This window comes from Dendrobates tinctorius, unplaced genomic scaffold (assembly GCF_039654945.1).
Source record: "Dendrobates tinctorius isolate UK_male_01 unplaced genomic scaffold, ASM3965494v1 ptg000320l, whole genome shotgun sequence".
Taxonomy (NCBI): Eukaryota; Metazoa; Chordata; class Amphibia; order Anura; family Dendrobatidae; genus Dendrobates; species Dendrobates tinctorius.
In genome coordinates, this window is record NW_027361987.1 from 832,598 (window position 1) to 852,396 (window position 19,799).

A 19,799-nucleotide genomic window follows, 5' to 3' on the forward strand; every position below is an offset into this window, starting at 1 on the left:
GAAGAAGAAAAAAGAAAAATGTTTGCGAGATAAAAATGACTACGAAAATAACATGATTTTTTCCTGGAATAAAAATCGTTCCTCTTTTTCTAAAAAACGGAGATACAACATGGCTCATAAAAATAACTATGAAGGATGGACCACGGATTCGGACTCAAGTGTTGCAGACGATCGAGAGGACTCAAGCATGCTTACTGTTCCTTCTACCTCTAATAATACGCTCCCTTTAGGAAAAAACAAGACGAGGCCGGAAAATTACAAAATCAAGGAAAGAAACGCAAGCAAGTATCATGGAGGAAATAACACCTCCAAGGACAATCTACGTATAATAAACCTTTCAAAGCGCCAATTATCCAGTGAACATACTGAAGTTCTATCTAAAGGCTTACATTTTTGTATTCCAGAAAAATTTGATTATGTCGATTTTAGGATTGAATTGTTTAAAAGTATAAGAAAGCTACATCTTAAAAAATCTTTTTCCAGTGTTTCAGCTGCAGTTTCTGTTCCTATACATGAAGGTGAGAAACCTCCAACTATTGGTCCTTTAGGCTTTATGCTAAATTCAGATATCTGTCCCAGACAATTCTTAAGTGATGTTGAAATGTTAATGAGTATAACTGAACCAGATTTCTCCCTGGAATCAGTTAATTCCAACAAAGAAATACCAATACCTTTTAAAGGAGGAATAAAATCAAATTTCATGCCTCCTATATCTCCTGGGAACAGTATCGATCTTTTCCATGATCTGGTCATCAAGGATGTAGAAGCTTTACTCTATCCCATGTCAGAAAAAAATTTGAGAGCATCTGAGATGAAAGCTTTGCAAGAAATGAAGGGATGGAGTGATACTGTTTTCAGGAGATCTGATAAAGGAGGGAATTTGGTTCTTTTGGATAAGACATACTATATACAAGATGCCGTAAATCACTTGAATGATAGTAATACCTACTGTATGCTAAATGACAACCCTGTGCATAAATATAAGGACAAATTAAGATCTCTTTTAAGAAAGTATGTTCAATTGGGGATATTATCAAAAAAGAGAGCAGAAAAACTCTTTCCAGAATACCCAGAAATTCCCTATTGGTGTAGTGTGCCAAAAGTGCACAAGTCTTTAAAAGAGCCTCCGGGTCACCTTATAATTTCAGGGGAAACTCTTTGACTGAACCACTTTCACAATACTTAGACTGGCTACTAAAACCTTTACTAAAAGCTGTGCCATCTTTTGTAAAAGATTCAGGAGATTTATTGAAAAAATTGAAAGATTTTCATTGGCAACCACATTTCTCCCTTGCATCTATTGATGCTGAGAGTCTATATACCCGCATCCCCCATGATAAAGGCATAGCAGCAATAAAGGAGATTTTACACAAACAAATCACAGGATTTTATTTCCTTTATTATCGAGTCACTTGATTATGTTTTGACACATGCCTTCAAATTTCTGGATAAGTGGTATATACAAAGGGTGGGCACAGCAATGGGCACGCCAGTCTCTTGTGTCATACAAAGGGTGGGCACAGCAATGGGCACGCCAGTCTCTTGTGTCATACAAAGGGTGGGCACAGCAATGGGCATGCCAGTCTCTTGTGTCATACAAAGGGTGGGCACAGCAATGGGCACGCCAGTCTCTTGTGTCATACAAAGAGTGGGCACAGCAATGGGCACGCCAGTCTCTTGTGTCATACAAAGAGTGGGCACAGCAATGGGCACACCAGTCTCTTGTGTCATACAAAGGGTGGGCACAGCAATGGGCACACCAGTCTCTTGTGTCATACAAAGAGTGGGCACAGCAATGGGCATGCCAGTCTCTAGTGTCATACAAAGGGTGGGCACAGCAATGGGCACACCAGTCTCTTGTGTCATACAAAGGGTGGGCACAGCAATGGGCACGCCAGTCTCTTGTGTCATACAAAGGGTGGGCACAGCAATGGGCACGCCAGTCTCTTGTGTCATACAAAGAGTGGGCACAACAATGGGCACGCCAGTCTCTAGTGTCGTACAAAGGGTGGGCACAGCAATGGGCACACCAGTCTCTTGTGTTTATGCAAATTTATTCCTAGCACGATTTGAAGAGTTTTATATAAAAACAGCCCTAAATCCACACTTAAGACATTTACAAGCATATTTTCACTTTGTGGATGATATTTTTATTATCTGGGGGGGTTCTCTGGAAGAATTTGCAGATTTTGTAAAATACCTGAACAATGTGAACAGTGACAACATGCGCTTCACATTTTCATTTGGGGGAAACACAATAGATTTTCTTGATGTCAAATTTAAAATAAAAAATGGCTCTTTAAAAACAGAAGTGTTTAGAAAAGAAACCGCAACAAATAATTACTTACATTATAAGAGCGCTCACCCATTACACACTAAAAAGGGACTTCCATATAGTCAAATGCTAAGAGTAAGAAAACTGAATAACGATGATGAAACCATTTTTAATGAACAAATTTCTGAGCTGAAACATCGTTTTTTGCAAAGGGGATACCCTATGACTTTTTTAAATGAAGCATATGAAAGGGTAAGGCTGGTTTCACACTTGCGTTTTTTTTCGCGGTATTTTAGCGCTAAATAGCGCATGCGTTTTTTTTTCCTATACTTTGCATGGGATGCGCTTATGTGCGCATACACATGCGTTTGTACGCGTTTTTCCGCGCATGCGTTTTTTTGCGGTATGCGCTCGGGCGCACAAAATGCAACCTGTTGCATTTTTTGGGCGTCCGACTTGCCTCAAAAAAACGCATGCGCGCGCAATGCGTTTTTTTACAGCAAGACACCCATTATAAGTCTATGGTGAGCATATGTGCGCATTGCCATGCTTATGTATGCGTTTTTTTGCACATGCGTTTTTTTTTTTACCATTAGTTTAGACAATGGAATTTAGGGGTTTGGGTTAGAGTTAGGGTTAGTTAAGGGGGTTTAGGGTTAGGGTTAGGGTCAGGGTTAGGGTATGGTTTGGTTAAGGGTTAGGGTTAGGGTCAGGGTTAGGGTTAGGATCAGGGTATGGTTTGGTTAAGGGTTAGGGTCAGGGTTAGGGTCAGGGTTAGGGTCAGGGTCAAGGTTAGGATCAGGGTATGGTTTGGTTAAGGGTTAGGGTCAGGGTTAGGGTCAGGGTTAGGGTATGGTTTGGTTAAGGGTTAGGGTCAGGGTTAGGGTCAAGGTTAGGGTTAGGATCAGGGTATGGTTTGGTTAAGGGTTAGGGTCAGGGTTAGGGTTAGGGTATGGTTTGGTTAAGGGTTAGGGTCAGGGTTAGGGTTAGTAAAGTCATGGTTTGGGTTAGTGTGAGGGGCCACCTAATGTTTGGAAAAAACGCAAACGCGGTAAAAACGCACTAAAAACGCATACAAACGCATAAAAACGCTGCGTTTTTTTCATGCATGCTCATAAAAATGCTTGAAAAAAACGCAGCAGTTGTATGCTTTTGTATGCATTTTTTCAATGCGTTTTTTTGCGGGAAAAACGCGCTGCAAAAAAAAGCAAGTGTGAAACTAGCCTAAAAAAAATTTCTCAGATGGATTTATTAAAGGAAAGGACTAAAAAATTAAATAGTGTAGTCAAACCTACAAAGAAAATTAATTTTTGTTTCAAACATAGTGCAATGGATAGAGCAATACAAGCAGCAGTGAGAAAACACTGGCATCTCATTGATGCAGAAAAAACCTTACACACAGATGGTAAATTAGTTCCTCAATTTGCATACAAAAGGGCACATAATATAGGGGATTTATTAGTACATCATAGACTGCGTCCCCCTCAAAAAAATTGACTACGAGATTTATCAATAAAAGGAAATGATAAATGTGGTCACTGCAAATACTGTCATCTTCACCTGACAGGGAATTCTATACATTTTGGCTCTATTGAACATAAGGTACAAAACTACATTTCTTGTCAAAATAAATTCGTGGTTTATATTTTTTGTCCATGTGGTTATTTTTATATTGGAAAAACTATAAGACCACTTACGATACGTTTTGGTGAACACTATAGATCTATTACATCAGGAAAGGGCTCACTGCGATTAATCAAGCATATTCAAGATGTGCATAAAGCTAACCCAGAAATTTCGAGTTTTGCAGGGATTGAAAAGGTCAATTTTCCACCTCAAGGAGGCAACTGTTATGACTGAGTCACCGTAGGAGGCAGGCACAAAAATAGAAGCTATGTCCAGAAAACCAGAGAAGTTGGCAACTATCAGATTGCAGACCCCTGAACCTATCAACACAACTAGCAGTAGCCGTGGGGGGTCCCTACGAGCCCTAGACCCCTCACAGCCGGAGCGCTAAATAGCTTAAAGACAGAAAAGGAAATCTAAACTGCCCCAGAGCAGACCCCAAAGTAAAAGGCAGCCCCCAACATATAATGACTGTGAAGCAAGATGAAAAAACACTCACACAGATAGAAAGATAGGCTGAGCAAATGATGGGGCCCAAGCTAACTAAACAGAAAAGGAAAGGAAGGTTGCTGTCTGCAATCTGCCAAAACCCTATCAAAGACATAAGCCAACAGCTGATATGGAAAAAGACCCTGAAGCAGCTAGGCTTCAAAAACTAAATCAGCACAAAGGTATCTTCAGAAGACAGAGCTAAAGAAAGGAATTCAGCTCACCCCAGCAGGGAATGGCAGAAATCCAGAAAAACAAAGCAAAACAAAGTCAAAGCACCAATGCAAAAAGCCGAGCAGAAAACTTAGCTTTAGAAGAGAAGGAATTCAGACTGGTCTCCAAGGATCCCACAGAGAAATCACCCGCAGGGCAGAAGGGCGTCGGCAGCCTTATATCCAGTCAGTAACTCCACTCAGCCAGTCATCATCATCAAACTCAGGTGTTTGATAATCAGGCTCACTACCTTTCTCTACCAGAAGAGGGAGTTCCTCGGGCCTCAGTAGTGAAGGGGAAAATGAACTCACAACAGTACCTCCCCCTTGAGGAGGGGTCACCGAACCCTCAACCACGCCACCAGGGCGATCAGGGTGAGCCCGATGAAAGGCATGCACCAATCTTTTGGCATATCAGAGGCAGAGACCCAGGAATTATCCTCCTGACCATAACCCTTCCACTTAACCAAATACTGGAGTCTCTGTCTAGCCAGACGGGAATCCAGTACTTTCTCTACCTCATATTCCATGTTACCTTCAACCAATACGGGGTCTGGAGGTGCCACCCCCGGAACAACAGGTTCAACAAATTTCTTCAACAAAGATCTATGGAACACATTATGGATTTTAAATGTGACAGGAAGAGCCAAACGAAGAGAGACCGGATTAATAATCTCCAAAATCTTGTAAGGTCCAATGAATCTAGGCTTAAACTTAGGAGAAGCCACCTTCATAGCAATATTTTTTGATGATAACCACACTATATCACCAACCTTAAACTGGGGACCAATGGTCCTATGTCGGTTGGAAAACCACTGGGCCTTTTCCTGGGAGAGAGATAACTTATCCACCACTTGGTCCCAGATCTGGTGCATTCTCTCCACCACAGTGTCAACACCTGGGCAGGCAGAGGGCTCCACCTGCCCTGAAGAAAATCGAGGATGAAACCCAAAGTTACAAAAAAAAGGTGACATCAAGGTGGCAGAACGAGCTCTATTATTTAAAGCAAATTCGGCCAAGGGCAAAAATGAAACCCAATCATCCTGATCAGCAGAAATAAAACATCTCAAATATGACTCCAAGGTCTGGTTTGTTCTCTCTGTCTGCCCATTGGTCTGAGGGTGAAAAGCAGAGGAGAAGGACAACTGAATTCCCAGCTTGGAACAGAAAGTTCTCCAAAATCTAGACACAAACTGGACTCCTCTGTCAGATACAATGTTCTCAGGAATCCCGTGCAAGCGAACCACCTGTTGTATAAACAGGGGCACCAACTCAGAGGAAGACGGCAACTTAGGGAGTGGTACAAGATGAACCATCTTAGAGAACCTATCACAAATCACCCAAATAACAGTCATCCTTTGAGAGACAGGCATATCAGAGATTAAATCCATTGAAATATGGGTCCATGGCCTCTTGCGGACAGGCAAAGGCATCAACAACCCACTAGAGCGAGAACACGATTTAGACCGGAAGCACGTCCCACAGGACTGCACAAAATTCCTGACATCACGAGACAAGGAGGGCCACCAAAAAGACCGACTCACCAGATTTCTAGTACCAAAAATACCTGGATGACCAGCCAAAGCAGAGCAATGAACTTCAGACATCACTCTCTTCCACTGGTCAGGAACATACAAATTTCCACTGGGACAACGCTCAGGTTTGTCCTCCTGGAACTCTTCCAGAGCACGTCTCAAATCGGGCGAGATGGCAGAAAGAACCACCCCTTCGCCTAAGATGGTAGCAGGCTTGGTCACCACAGGAGAATCAGCAAAGAAGCTCCTAGAGAGGGCGTCTGCCTTGACATTCTTAGTTCCAGGAAGAAAAGAAACCACAAAATCAAAACGTGTAAAAAACAAGGCCCACCTAGCCTGTCTAGGGTTCAAGCGCTTAGCCGACTCTAGGTAAATCAAATTCTTGTGGTCAGTGAGGACCACGACTTGATGCTTAGCTCCCTCCAACCAATGTCTCCACTCCTCAAATGCCCATTTCATGGCCAACAGTTCCCGATTCCCCACATCATAGTTACGTTCAGATGGAGAGAACTTTCGGGAAAAGAAAGCACGGGGATTCATTTTAGATGTTACAGGATCCTTTTGGGACAAAACAGCTCCTGCCCCAATCTCAGAAGCATCCACCTCTACCTGGACCGGAAGTGAGACATCAGGTTGCTGCAAAACTGGGGCGGAGGTGAATCTTTGCTTCAGCTCCTGAAAGGAAGAAACAGCCTCCGGAGACCAATTTAACACATCAGCACCCTTCTTAGTCAAATCAGTCAATGGCTTGGCAATACTAGAAAATTTTGCTATAAATTTCCGATAAAAATTAGCAAAACCCAAAAACTTCTGGAGGGCCTTCAAAGAAGTGGGCTGAACCCAATCGTAAATGGCCTGTACCTTGGCCGGGTCCATTTCAATAGTAGACGGGGACGAAATAAATCCCAAAAAAGAAATCCTCTGTACTCCAAAAAGGCATTTAGATCCTTTGACATACAGGGAATTCTCCCTCAAGATCCGGAACACAGTCCGAATATGTTCCACATGAGAATCCCAATCCTTGGAGAAGATAAAAATATCATCCAGATAGATAATCAAAAATTTATCGACAAAATCTCAGAAAATATCGTTCATGAAGCACTGGAAGACAGAAGGGGCATTAGTGAGCCCAAAAGGCATCACCAGGTACTCAAAATGTCCCTGCAGAGTATTAAACGCCGTCTTCCATTCATCCCCATGCTTAATGCGAATAAGATTATACGCCCCCCTGAGGTCAAGCTTGGTAAACCAGCAAGTACCCTTAACTCTGGAGAATAGATCAGAAATCAGGGGTAACGGATACTGATATTTAACAGTAATTTTGTTGAGGGCACGATAATCAATACAAGGTCTTAATGATCCATCCTTTTTGGCTACAAAAAAAAAAAACGGCACCTAAGGGTGACGAGGATGGTCTAATATGACCCTTCCCCAACGCCTCCTTAATATAGGATCGCATAGATGCTCGGGTACAGATAAATTGAAGAGCCGACCCTTGGGAAATTTACACCCCGGGCTCAGTTCAATTGCACAGTCTTAACTCCTATGAGGAGGCAGAGACGCAGACTCATTCTCACTAAACTAAATACATCATAAAAGTCCGCCAAATAATCAGGAACATCATGCGACTGAGGAGAGGTGGAAAACACCGGAGCCTCACTAAAGGCACACCGACAACCCCAACTCACCACAGACACATATTTCCAATCCAAAACTGGATTATGAATCTGCAACCAGGGAAACCCCAGAACAATAGTATCATGCAGATTATGCAACACCAAAAATCTGCCATTTTCTTGATGGTCTGGGGCGACCCGCATGACCACCTGGGTCCAAAACTGAGGTTTATTTTTAGACAAAGGAGTAGCATCAATCCCCCTCAAAGGAATAGGCGTCTGCAGAGGTGTCATCGGAAATCCACAACGTTTAGCAAAATCCAAGTCCATTAGGTTTAGAGCTGCTCCCGAATCCACAATCCTTGGCGGAAAATGTGGACAGGGAGCAGATCAGAGTAATAGCCAGAAGAAACTTAGGTTGAACACCACCAACAGAAAACGTGTGTGCAAAGCGTTTCTCTCGTTTAGGACAGACAGAAATAATATGCGAGGCATCTCCACAGAAAAAACACAACTTATTACGCCTTCTGAACTCCTGACGCTGCTCTCTGGACAAAACTCTATCACATTGCATAGGCTCAGACACTCGTTCAACAAGTGGCAACACCACTCGTGCAGTTTTGCGTTCGCGCAAACGCCGATCAATCTGAATGGCTAATGACATAGAATCGTCAAGACCAGAGGGAACAGCAAATCCCACCATAGTATCTTTTACGGCTTCTGACAACCCCTTCCGAAAGAGAGCAGCCAAGGCATTATCATTCCAGGTAGTAAGTACTGCCCACTTTCGGAATTTTTGACAGTACAATTCTGCAGAATCAAGACCCTGGTTCAATGCCAGCAGGGTCTTTTCAGCCTGATCAATGGCATTAGGTTCGTCATACAACAACCCCAAGGCCTGAAAAAATGCGTTCACAGTAGTCAGAATAGGATCATCTGGTTTCAAAGAAAATGCCCAATCCTGGGGATCGCCATGCAAGAAAAGAGATGACAATTTTAACCTGCTGCGCGGAGCTCCCTGACGAGTTAGGCTTCAAGGCAAAAAATAATTTACAATTATTTTTGAAATTCAAAAATTTAGACCGATCCCCAAAAAATACATCAGGTGTAGGAATCTTTGGTTCAGCAGCATGTGAATGAGCAAGGTAGGCGGAAATTCCCCGCACTTCCGCAGCGAGCTGCTCCACACGATCAGACAATTGCTTTATCTCCATTGAGAGAAAAAAAAATTCCCCCTACGGCCTCAGAGATATAGAGGAAAAAATATACACACTTTTTTTTCAATTCTTTCCTGCTATTGAGTACCCTAGGATCTGCGGTATGGCGGGTGATTCTGTTATGACTGAGTCACCGTAGGAGGCAGACACAAAAATAGAAGCTTTGTCCAGAAAACCAGAGAAGTTGGCAACTCTCAGATTGCAGACCCCTGAACCTATCAACACAACTAGCAGTAGCCGTGGGGGGTTCCTACGATGCCCTAGACCCCTCGATTACAGCCGGAGCGCTAAATAGCCTAAAGACAGAAAAGGAAATCTAAACTGCCCCAGAGCAGACCCCAAAGTAAAAGGCAGCCCCCAACATATAATGATGGTGAAGCAAGATGAAAAAACACTCACACAGATAGAAAGATAGGCTGAGCAAACGATGGGGCCCAAGCTAACTAAACAGAAAAGGAAAGGAAGGTTGCTGTCTGCAATCTGCCAAAACCCTATCAAAGACATAAGCCAACAGCTGATATGGAAAAAGACCCTGAAGCAGCTAGGCTTCAAAAACTAAATCAGCACTCAGGTATCTTCAGAAGACAGAGCTAAAGGAATTCTGCTCACCCCAGCAGGGAATGGCAGAAATCCAGAAAAACAAAGCAAAACAAAGTCAAAGCACCAATGCAAAAAGCCGAGCAGAAAACTTAGCTTTAGAAGAGCAGGAATTCAGACTGGTCTCCAAGGATCCCACAGAGAAATCACCCGCAGGGCAGAAGGGCGTCGGCAGCCTTATATCCAGTCAGTAACTCCACTCAGCCAGTCATCATCATCAAACTCAGGTGTTTGATAATCAGGCTCACTACCTTTCTCTACCAGAAGAGGGAGTTCCTCGGGCCTCAGTAGTGAAGGGGAAAATGAACTCACAACAGGCAACCATGACAAAGCTTTATTGCAACAAGAAGCAAAATGGATCCTGAAAGCAAAAGCACAAGGTCCTTTGGGACTAAATGACCGGATCAATCTCTCAGTATTTTAATAATAAAAAATGTTATATAAAAAATTGTATGTAAAGTTATTTAGATTATAATCTTCCTATGATATTGTAAAAATATAGATTATCTTGTAAATCGATATGGAAAGATTTATTCCTTACTAGTATCTTGCACTCTGTATATTGTATAACTATATATTTTTTTGTAAATGTTTGTTTCACAACTTGTTATGTATGTTAATTAGTAAGGTCTGTGGTCCTATAAAGGGAATGACCTTTAGCTAATCCCCTCACCTGGACCCGTAGAAGCGAGTAATCGCGAAACGGCCGCTGTCCGACACCTCTCTCCCCTAGCATTCCTCTAACGTCCTGCATGTCCACACATCATATTGATGGAATTTATGTGAAATAAAGACGCAGTTTTTCAGCTACATTGGTGAGTGCTGCATATTTCTTCTTTTTTCGCTTCACATTGAAATATTCATGTTTTTTCATGCAAGCACCTCCGTTTTTTGACTGAATTATATGCCGCAATACTTCAGATAAATAGCTCCCTCTGGTAATGTGGTGATTTGTGTGCCCTAGTATGCCGTTCATCTGTTTGCTCTTTGCTGGGTACATATTGGGCCGTCTGAAAACTGAGTTTAGTCTAGGATAATTTGTCTGCAATACTAATTAACAGCAGTTACATTACCAAACTAGGGCAGTCCCTATAGGAGGAAAACACAAGAATTATACTGTATTGTCACATACTATCTATTCCTGACACTGGAGTGGCTTATAGACTTACACAGTATATAGTCTTAGTTCTGGGATCTGCCGATATGGGGCTAGTTTTCTGACTGTTTCGGATAACATGATACATGATTTTATTTTTTTCTTTTGTCCAGTCTCACTTGAATATAGATCAATATTAAATAGTCTCCTGATGAGTCGCCTTTGGTGAGAACGATTAAACACGCAGAAATGGGAGGCTTGGAGAGTGAGTGTGTATACGTCACCTCATCCTATATACTGAACTGTGGGGTACATGTTTTTTCCATTAGACACCTACTGACTAACCCTAAGGGGGTGAATTATGGATATAGTTTTACATTTGGAATTAATAAAGTTTAGTTTTATCCTTTTGGCAGAAAACATGAGGAATGACAAGAGACAACCCCTTTAAGAAGATTCAATTTTGGTTAAAACTATTCCAACACTATGAACACAAAAAAGGCTTCTCCCCTATGTGACGTCTATGATGTTTATTAACAGTTGATTTCCAAGTCAAATATTTCCCAGATTAATAAAATGAAAAAGGCTTCTCCCCTGTGTGACTGCTCTGATGTCTAACAAGAAGCGCTTTCCGGTTAAAACATTTCCTACATTCTGAACAGCAAAAAGGCTTCTCCCCTGTGTGGGTTCTCTGGTGAGTAACAAGATTCCATTTCTGGCTAAAACATTTCCCACATTCTGAACAGGAAAAAGGCTTCTCTCCTGTGTGGATTCTCTGGTGCTTAACAAAATCTGATTTCTCGTTAAAACATTTCCCACATTCTGAACAGGAAAAAGGCTTCTCCCCTGTGTGAGTTCTTTGATGGCGATCAAGACTTATTTTCCATTTAAAACAGTTCCCACATTCTGAACAGGAAAAAGGCTTCTCCCCTGTGTGAGTTCTATAGTGAGTAACAAAATGTGATTTCTGGATAAAATATTTCCCACATTCTGAACATGAAAAAGGCTTCTCTCCTGTGTGACTGCTCCGATGGCGATCAAGACGTGCTTTCCAGCTAAAACATTTCCCACATTCTGAACATGAAAAAGGCTTCTCCCCTGTGTGAATTCTCTGGTGAGTAACAAAACGTGATTGATGTGCAAAACATTTCCCACATTCTGAACATGAGAATGACTTCTTTGCTTTAGGAGCAGTTTGGTTTTTAATGCCTCTTTTGTGACTTTGATTTTCCTTAGTAGTCGGTAATGAATCAGAAGATGGGACCTGTTTCATAGGATCAGATGACAGGTCTTTGCTGTGAATGGATGATGGTATATCTGGAGTAATAGAAATCACTTCAGTTGTATCTTGTAGGATCTCAAGATCATCAGATTTAAAAATTGAAGATGTCAGCTGTCCCTCTGTTCTCCTGGTACAGTCATCTGCTAAGATAATAAAACAAAGATTTTTAATAAAATATCCTTGAGTTTTATATTTTTGAACATTTCTACTTAAACTGTCCATAAAAATGGCAAGCTATGTAAAAAAACTTTAACCCCTTTCTGCCATATGACGTACTACCCCGTCCATGTGCCCTGGGACTTAATTCCCAAGGACGGGATAGCACGTCATAGAGATCAGCGGCGCTCACAGGGTGAGCGCCGCTAATCGCGGCCGGGTGTCAGCTGATTATCACAGCTGACACGTTAGCCCCTGGCACACTGCGATCAAACACGATCGCAGTGTACCGGGGGTTTAGGGAAGCATCGACAGGGAGGGGGCTCCCTCTGTGCTTCCCCGAGACCCCCAGCGCAGTGCGATGTGCTGCGCTGGGGGACTCTTTACCTGTAGGTCCCTGGATCCAATATGGCTGCGGGGACCTTCAGGGGCCTGCAGGGAGGCGGCTTTATCAGTGCCTGCAAAGCGCAGGCATGATGAAGCCTTGGGCAATGCCTATGTGAGATCGCTGATCTGTCACAGCGATCTGTGATGTGTCAGATCAGCGATCTCACACATGACAATGATTTCCCCCCTGGGACAGTATAATAAAGTTAAATAAAGAAAAATAAGAGTAAAAATAATTGATAAAAAAATCGCTAAATTTAAAAAAAAAAAAAAAATATTCCCTAATAAATTCATTTTTTGGAAATAAAAAAACCCAAAACAATAAAAGTACACATATTTAGTATCGCCATGTCCGTAACGACCCACCCTATAAAACTGTCCCATTAGTTAACCCCTTTAGCGAACCCCTTAAAGAAGAAAAATAAAAAAATTATGCTTTATTATCATACTGCCAAACAAAAAGTGCAATAACGCGCGATCAAAAAGACGGATATATATATAACCATGGTACCGCTGAAAACGTCATCTTGTCCTGCAAAAAACGAGCCACAACACAGTGTCATCAGCGAAAAAATGAAAAAGTTATAGCTCACAGAATAAAGTGATGCAAAAATAATTATTTTTTATATAATAAAGACATAAATGAGGTATCGCTGTAACCGTACTGACCCGAAGAATAAAACCGCCTTATCAATTTTACTGCATGCGGAATGGTGTAAACGCACCCCCCAAAAGAAATTCTTGAAATGCTGGTTTTTGTTCATTCTGCGTCCCAAAAATCGGAATAAAAAGCGATCAAAAAATGTCACGTGCCTGTAAATGGTTCCAATAAAAATGTCAACTCGTCCCACAAAAAATAAGACCTCACATGACTCGGTGGGTCAAAATATGGAAAATTATAGCTCTCAATATGTGGTAATGCAAAAACTATTTTTACAATAAAAAGTGTCTTTTAGCGTGTGACAGCTGCCAAACATAAAAACCGCCATAAATAGTAAATCAAACCCCCCGTTATCACCCCCTTAGTTAGGGAAAAATAATAAAATTAAAAAAATGTATTTATTTCCATTTTCCCATTAGGGTTAGGGCTAGGGTTTGGGTTAGGGGTGTGTTGGGGTTAAGGTTGGAGTTAGAATTGGAGGTTTCCACTGTTTGGGCACATCAGGTGCTCTCCAAACGCAACATGACGTCTGATCTCAATTCCAGCCAATTCTGCGTTGAAAAAGTCAAACAGTGCTCCTTCCCTTCCAAGCTCTGCCATGCGCCCAAACAGTGTTCTACCCCCACATATGGGGTATCAGCCTACTCAGGACAAATTGCAAAACAACTTTTGGGGTCCAATTTCTCCTGTTACCTTTGGGAAAATAAAAAAATTGGGGACTAAAAGATCATGTTTGTGGAAAAAATATGATTTTTTTATTTTCACGCCCGGGCATTATAAACTTCTGTGAAGCCCTGGGGGGTTCAAAGTGCTCACGACACATCAAGGTAAGTTCCGTGGGGGGGTCTAGTTTTCAAAATGGTGTCATTTGTGGGGGGTTTCCACTGTTTAGGCACATCAGTGGCTTTCCAAACGCGGCATGGCGTCCAATCCCAATTCCAGCCAAAAAAGTCAAATGGCGCCGTTTCCCTTCCGAGCTCTGCCATGCGCCCAAATAGTGGTTTACCCCCACATGTGGGGTATCAGCGTACTCAGGACAAATTGCACAATAACTTTTAGGGTCCTGTTACCTTTGGGAAAAAAAAAATTGGGGGTGAAAAGATCATTTTTATGGAAAAAGTATGATTTTTTAATTCTACGGCTGTACGTTATAAACTTCTGTGAAGCCCTTGTGGGTTCAAAGTTCTCACCATATATCTAGATAAGTTCCTTGGGGGGTCTAGTTTCCAAAATCGAGTCACTTGTGGGGTTTCCACTGTTTAGGTACATCAGGGGCTCTCCAAACGTGACAAGTCGTCCAATCTGAATTCCAGCCAATTTTGCATTGAAAAAGTCAAATGACGCTCTTTCCCTTCTGAACTCTGCCATGCGTCGAAAGTGGTTTCCCCCCACATATCAGGTATCAGCGTACTCAGGACAAATTGAACAATATCTTTTGCAGTCCAATTTCTCCTGGTACCCTTGGTAAAATAAAAAAATTGGACCTGAAGTAATTTTTTTGTGAAAAAAAGATAAATGTTCATTTTTTTTAAACATTCAAAAAATTCCTGTGAAGCACCTGAAGGGTTAATAAACTTCTTGAATGTGGTTTTGAGCACCTTGAGGGGTGCAGTTTTTAGAATGGTGTCACTTTTGGGTAATATATATATATATATATATATATATAGAGAGAGAGAGAGAGAGAGAGAGAGAGAGAGCCCTTAAAGTGACTTCAAATGTGATGTGGTCCCTAAAAATAAAATGGTGTTTCAAAAATAAGAAATCTCTGGTCAAATTTTAACCCTTATAACTTCCTAACAGAAAAAAATTTTGGTTCCAAAATTGTGCTGATTTAAAGTAAACATGTGGGAAATGTTACTTAAGTTTTTTGTGTGCCGTATCTCTGTGATTTAAGGGCATAAAAATTCAAAGTTGGAAAATTGCGAAATTTTCAAAATTTTCACCAGATTTTCATTTTTTTCACAAATAAACTCAAGTTATTTGAATGAAATTTTACCACTAACATGAAGTACAATATGTCACGAGAAAATAATGTCAGAATCACCGAGATCCATGGAAGTGTTTCAGAGTTATTACCTCATAAAAGGACAGTGGTCAGAATTGTAAAAATTGGCCCGGGCATTAACGTGCAAACCACCCTTGGGGCTTAAGGGGTTAATTATTTACCAAGACAATGACAGTTCACAGTCTAATAAAAAACCTTGTTGGATGAACCAGTAGTGTGGTGTTCAACTGTTGGTTCATTCTGCCTCCCAAATATCAAATAAAAAGGAACTAATCAATGTTATATAGGCGAAAATAATACCAATTCTCATCTCACAAAAACAAGTCCCCACTCAGGTCCATCATCTATCAATGGAAAAACAGATAAGGCAGGTTACAGTTAGTGCCATAGTTAGGGTTAGTGTTGGGGCTAAAGTAAGGGTTTATTCTAAAGTTAGGGTTAGGCAAAAGAATTAGGCTTTTCTCTATTGTCTCCCAAATAATTTGGTCACATCAGAGTTTTGTATTTCCGTAAAAAAAATTAAAAAAAATAAAAATGGCCCGTCAGTGTTATAGTGCAGAGGAGGCTTATCCACTTTCATGTTCTGACAGTGAAGAAAGTGCAGTGTCAGATGGCGATGTGGATTTCGAGGACTTTAGTAGCAGCGACAGTGATAGCTCAGAAATGAGCAGTGATTCTGGTCCATCCTCACACACAAGGACCAGTACAACAAGAAGGACAAATAGCGCTTCTGGAGAAATGTCTCCAACTCAGGGAACAATGCCCAGTACTAGCGCTGTCCCTAGTGCTCGTGAATTGGCGCACACCAATGTCCAAGGGGCTTTGCCTCTTGATGTAGCATTTCCCAGATGGGAGGCTTCGGATTCGGCTAAACCATTCATTGCTCATTTTAATGCCATTCCTGGTATAAATGTGGAGGTGGAAAATTTTGGACCAATTATTTCAAAGAGGGCAAGGTTCAGAATAAAGCTCTATAAAATGTGTGAGAGTTCAACCGGATACACATCAGCTTTTCACATTTATGAGGGGAAAGATAGCCAACTAAACCCACCAGGATGTCCTACTTATCTGGGGACATCTGGAAAAATCGTTTGGGAACTGATCACTCCATTTTTACAAAAAGGCTACAATCTGTATGTTGACAACTACTACACCAGTATACCCCTATTTAAAAGTCTTATTGTACATAACATAGGGGCTTGTGGGACCATTCGCAAAAACCGTCAGGGGTTTCCACAATCAGTGGTCAAAAAAATTTCTGAAAGGGGCAGTCAGGGGTTTTACGCAATAGAGAGCTGCTTGCCCTTAAGTATAAGGATAAAAAAGATATTTTTATCCTGAGCTCGATCCACACAGATGCCACAAGAGCCACTGCAGACCAACAGGGATCCACTACTCCAAAACCTGTGTCTGTCATTGACTACCACAAATATATGGGGGTGTGGACCTTGCAGATCAGGTTCTACAGTCATACCAGGTATCAAGAAAATCATATATCTGGTATATAAAGTTAGTCATTTATTTTTTTCAGGTGGCCACATATAATTCTTTTGTGTTATACAAAAAAGCCGGAAATGCAGATACTTTCCTTGATTATCAGGAAAAGGTCACTGAAACAGGGATTTTTGTGATAAACTCACCGTAAAATCCTTTTCTCCGAGACGCTCATTGGGGGACACGGGTACTGTGGGTGTATGCTACTGCCTCCTGGAGGCTGACACTAAGTGAAAAAAAGAGGTTAGCTCCTTCTCTGCCATATACACCCTCGCCCGGATTGCGGGCGGAAACCAGTTTGGTGCAAAAGCAGTAGGAGAACAACAAAAATCAGCCTTAATGCAGGTAACAATATGTCTAGAAAAGAAACACCCTAATATCATCGAAAATGCATATTAATTAAATAAACAAGAGCCAACTGGCTATCAGGGTGGGTGCTGTGTCCCTCAATGAGCGTCTCGGAGAAAAGGATTTTACGGTGAGTTTATCACAAAAATTCCTGTTTCTCCCTCGCCTCATTGGGGACACAGGTACTGTGGGACGTCCTAAAGCAGTTCCTGGGTGGGAAGTTGACTCACCGATCCAAGCTACATGCACCTCCTGTCTAAAAGGTGCGCCACCGTTGCTTGGTGAATCCTTCTACCTAGGCTTACATCCACTGAAGCCTGAGTATGGGTATTGTAATGTTTGGCAAACGTGTGCAGGCTGGACCAGGTTGCTGCCTTGCAAATCTTTTCCATCGAAGCCTGGTGCTGAAGCGCCAAAGAGGCGCCCACTGCCCGAGTAGAGTGTGCTCTGATCCCTGCTGGAACCGGCGCACCCCTGATGCGGTAGGACTCCTGAATAGTCAAATGAATCCACCTCGCTATGGCTGATTTTGAGGCCGCGAGTCCCTTCCTGCGCCCCTCGGGGAGCAAGAACAGCGTGTCTGTCTGCCTAAAGGGTGCGGTCCGTGACACGTACCTCCTGAGGACTCTTACCAGGTCCATCGTGTGAAGGGGCTTTTCCACTCGGTGTGCCGATGCTGGACAAAATGAAGGCAAGACAATATCCTCATTAATGTGAAACGAGGAAACGACCTTCGGCAGAAAGGGGGGAGCTGGTCTGAGAACCACCTTATGCCTGTGGAAAGTGAGAAACGGGGCTCGACAGGATAGGGCCGTCTGCTCTGAGACTCGCCTGATAGACGTTAACGCTACAAGGAATACCACCTTCCAGGAGAGGTATGACAAAGAAACATCCTGTAGCGGTTCAAATGGAGCTTCCTCCAGAATGCTTAGGACCAGGTTAAGGTCCCAGGCGTCCAGGGGCGCACTATAGGGAGGTACCAAGTGGGAGACCCCCTGGATGAAATTCTTTACCTGCAAATTTACAGCAATTCTGCGCTGGAACAGGACGGATAAAGCTGATATCTGTCTCCTGAGGGAGCTCGGGGCCAACCCTGAGTCTTGGCCAGACGGGAGAAAGGCCAAGATGTTGGGAATAGAGAATCTCAGCGGAGAATAACCACGGTCTCGACACCAAGAAAAGAAAACCTTCCAGGTTTGATGGCAAATTCTCGCCGAGGTAGGCTTCCGGGCGCTAACCATTGTAGCAACCACCTCGCGCCAAAACCCCACCTGGGTCAGAATCCAAGATTCAACGGCCATGCCGTCAAACACAGGGACCCTGAGCTCGAGTGGAAGATCGGGCCCTAGGACAGTAGATCTGGGCGCTCTGGCAGTCGCCAAGGAACGTCGGCGAGCAGCTGCACTAGATCCGCGTACCAAGCTTGACGGGGCCAGGAGAATCACTGGAACCCCTTCTGTTTTGATCTTTTTGATGACTCTCAGAAGTAGTGGCAGCGGGGGAAATAGATATGAGAGGCAAAACGGGTTCCATGGCAGAACCAACACATCCAAAGCGACTGCCTGCGGGTCCCTGGACCGAGCGACAAACAGGGGCACCTTGGCATTCGCCCCTGAGGCCATCAGGTCCCTATCCGGTGTCCCCCACCACTGGAAAATCTGGTGGAAGATCTCAGGGTGTAGTGATCACTCCCTGAACGCAAGACACTGCTGGCTGAGGAAGTCTACCGCCCAGTTCTCCACGCCCGGGATGTGGACTGCCGATATCACCGAGTGGTTCCTCTCGGCCCAATGCAAAACGTGCCCTACCTTGTGCATGGTTGCTCTGCTGCGGGTGCCCCCTTGATGATTTATGTAAGCCACCGCCGTGGCGTTGTCCGATTGAATCCGGACTTGGCGGCCTGCTAGAAGGTGATGAAAATGTTGCAGAGCCAGCCAGATCGCTCGTATCTGCAACAAGTTGATCGGGAGGCGTGCCTCCTGCGGCGACCACCGTCCTTGGGTCGTTGTTATGATTGAGTCACCGTAGGAGGCAAAAGCAGAAATACAAGCTAAGTCCAGAAAACCAGAGAAGTTGGCAACTATCAGATTGCAGACCCCTGAACCTATCAACACAACTAGCAGTAGCCGTGGGGGGTTCCTACGATGTCCTAGACCCCTCGATCACAGCCGGAGAAATACATAGGCCTAAAGAAAGAAAGGGGAAATCTAAACTGCCCCAGAGCAGACCCCAAAGCAATAGGCAGCCCCCAACATATAATGACGGTGAAGCAAGATGAAAATACTAACACAGACAGAAAGATAGACTGAGCAAAGACGGGGCCCCAAAACTACCTAGATAGGAAAGGACAGGAAGGCTGCTGTCTGCAATCTGCCAAAACCCTATCAAAGACATAAGCCAACCAGCTGATATGCAAAAGGCCCTGAAGCAGCTAGGCTTCAAAAACTGAATCAGCACTCAGGTATTTTCAGAAAACAGAGCTAAATGAATTCAGCACACCCCAGCAGGGAATGGCAGAAATCCAGAAAAACAAAGCAAAAACAAAGTCAAAGCACAAAAGCAAAAGGCCGAGCAGCAAACTTAGCTTTGGAGGAGCAGGAATTCAGACTGGTCTCCAAGGATCCCACAGAGAAATCACCAGCAGGGCAGAAGGGCGTCGGCAGCATTATATCCAGTCCGTAACTCCACTCAGCCAGTCACAATCATCAGCCTCAGGTGTTTGACAATCAGGCTCACTACCTTTCTTTACCAGAAGAGGGAGTTCCTCGGGCCTCAGTAATGAAGGGGAAAATGAACTCACAAC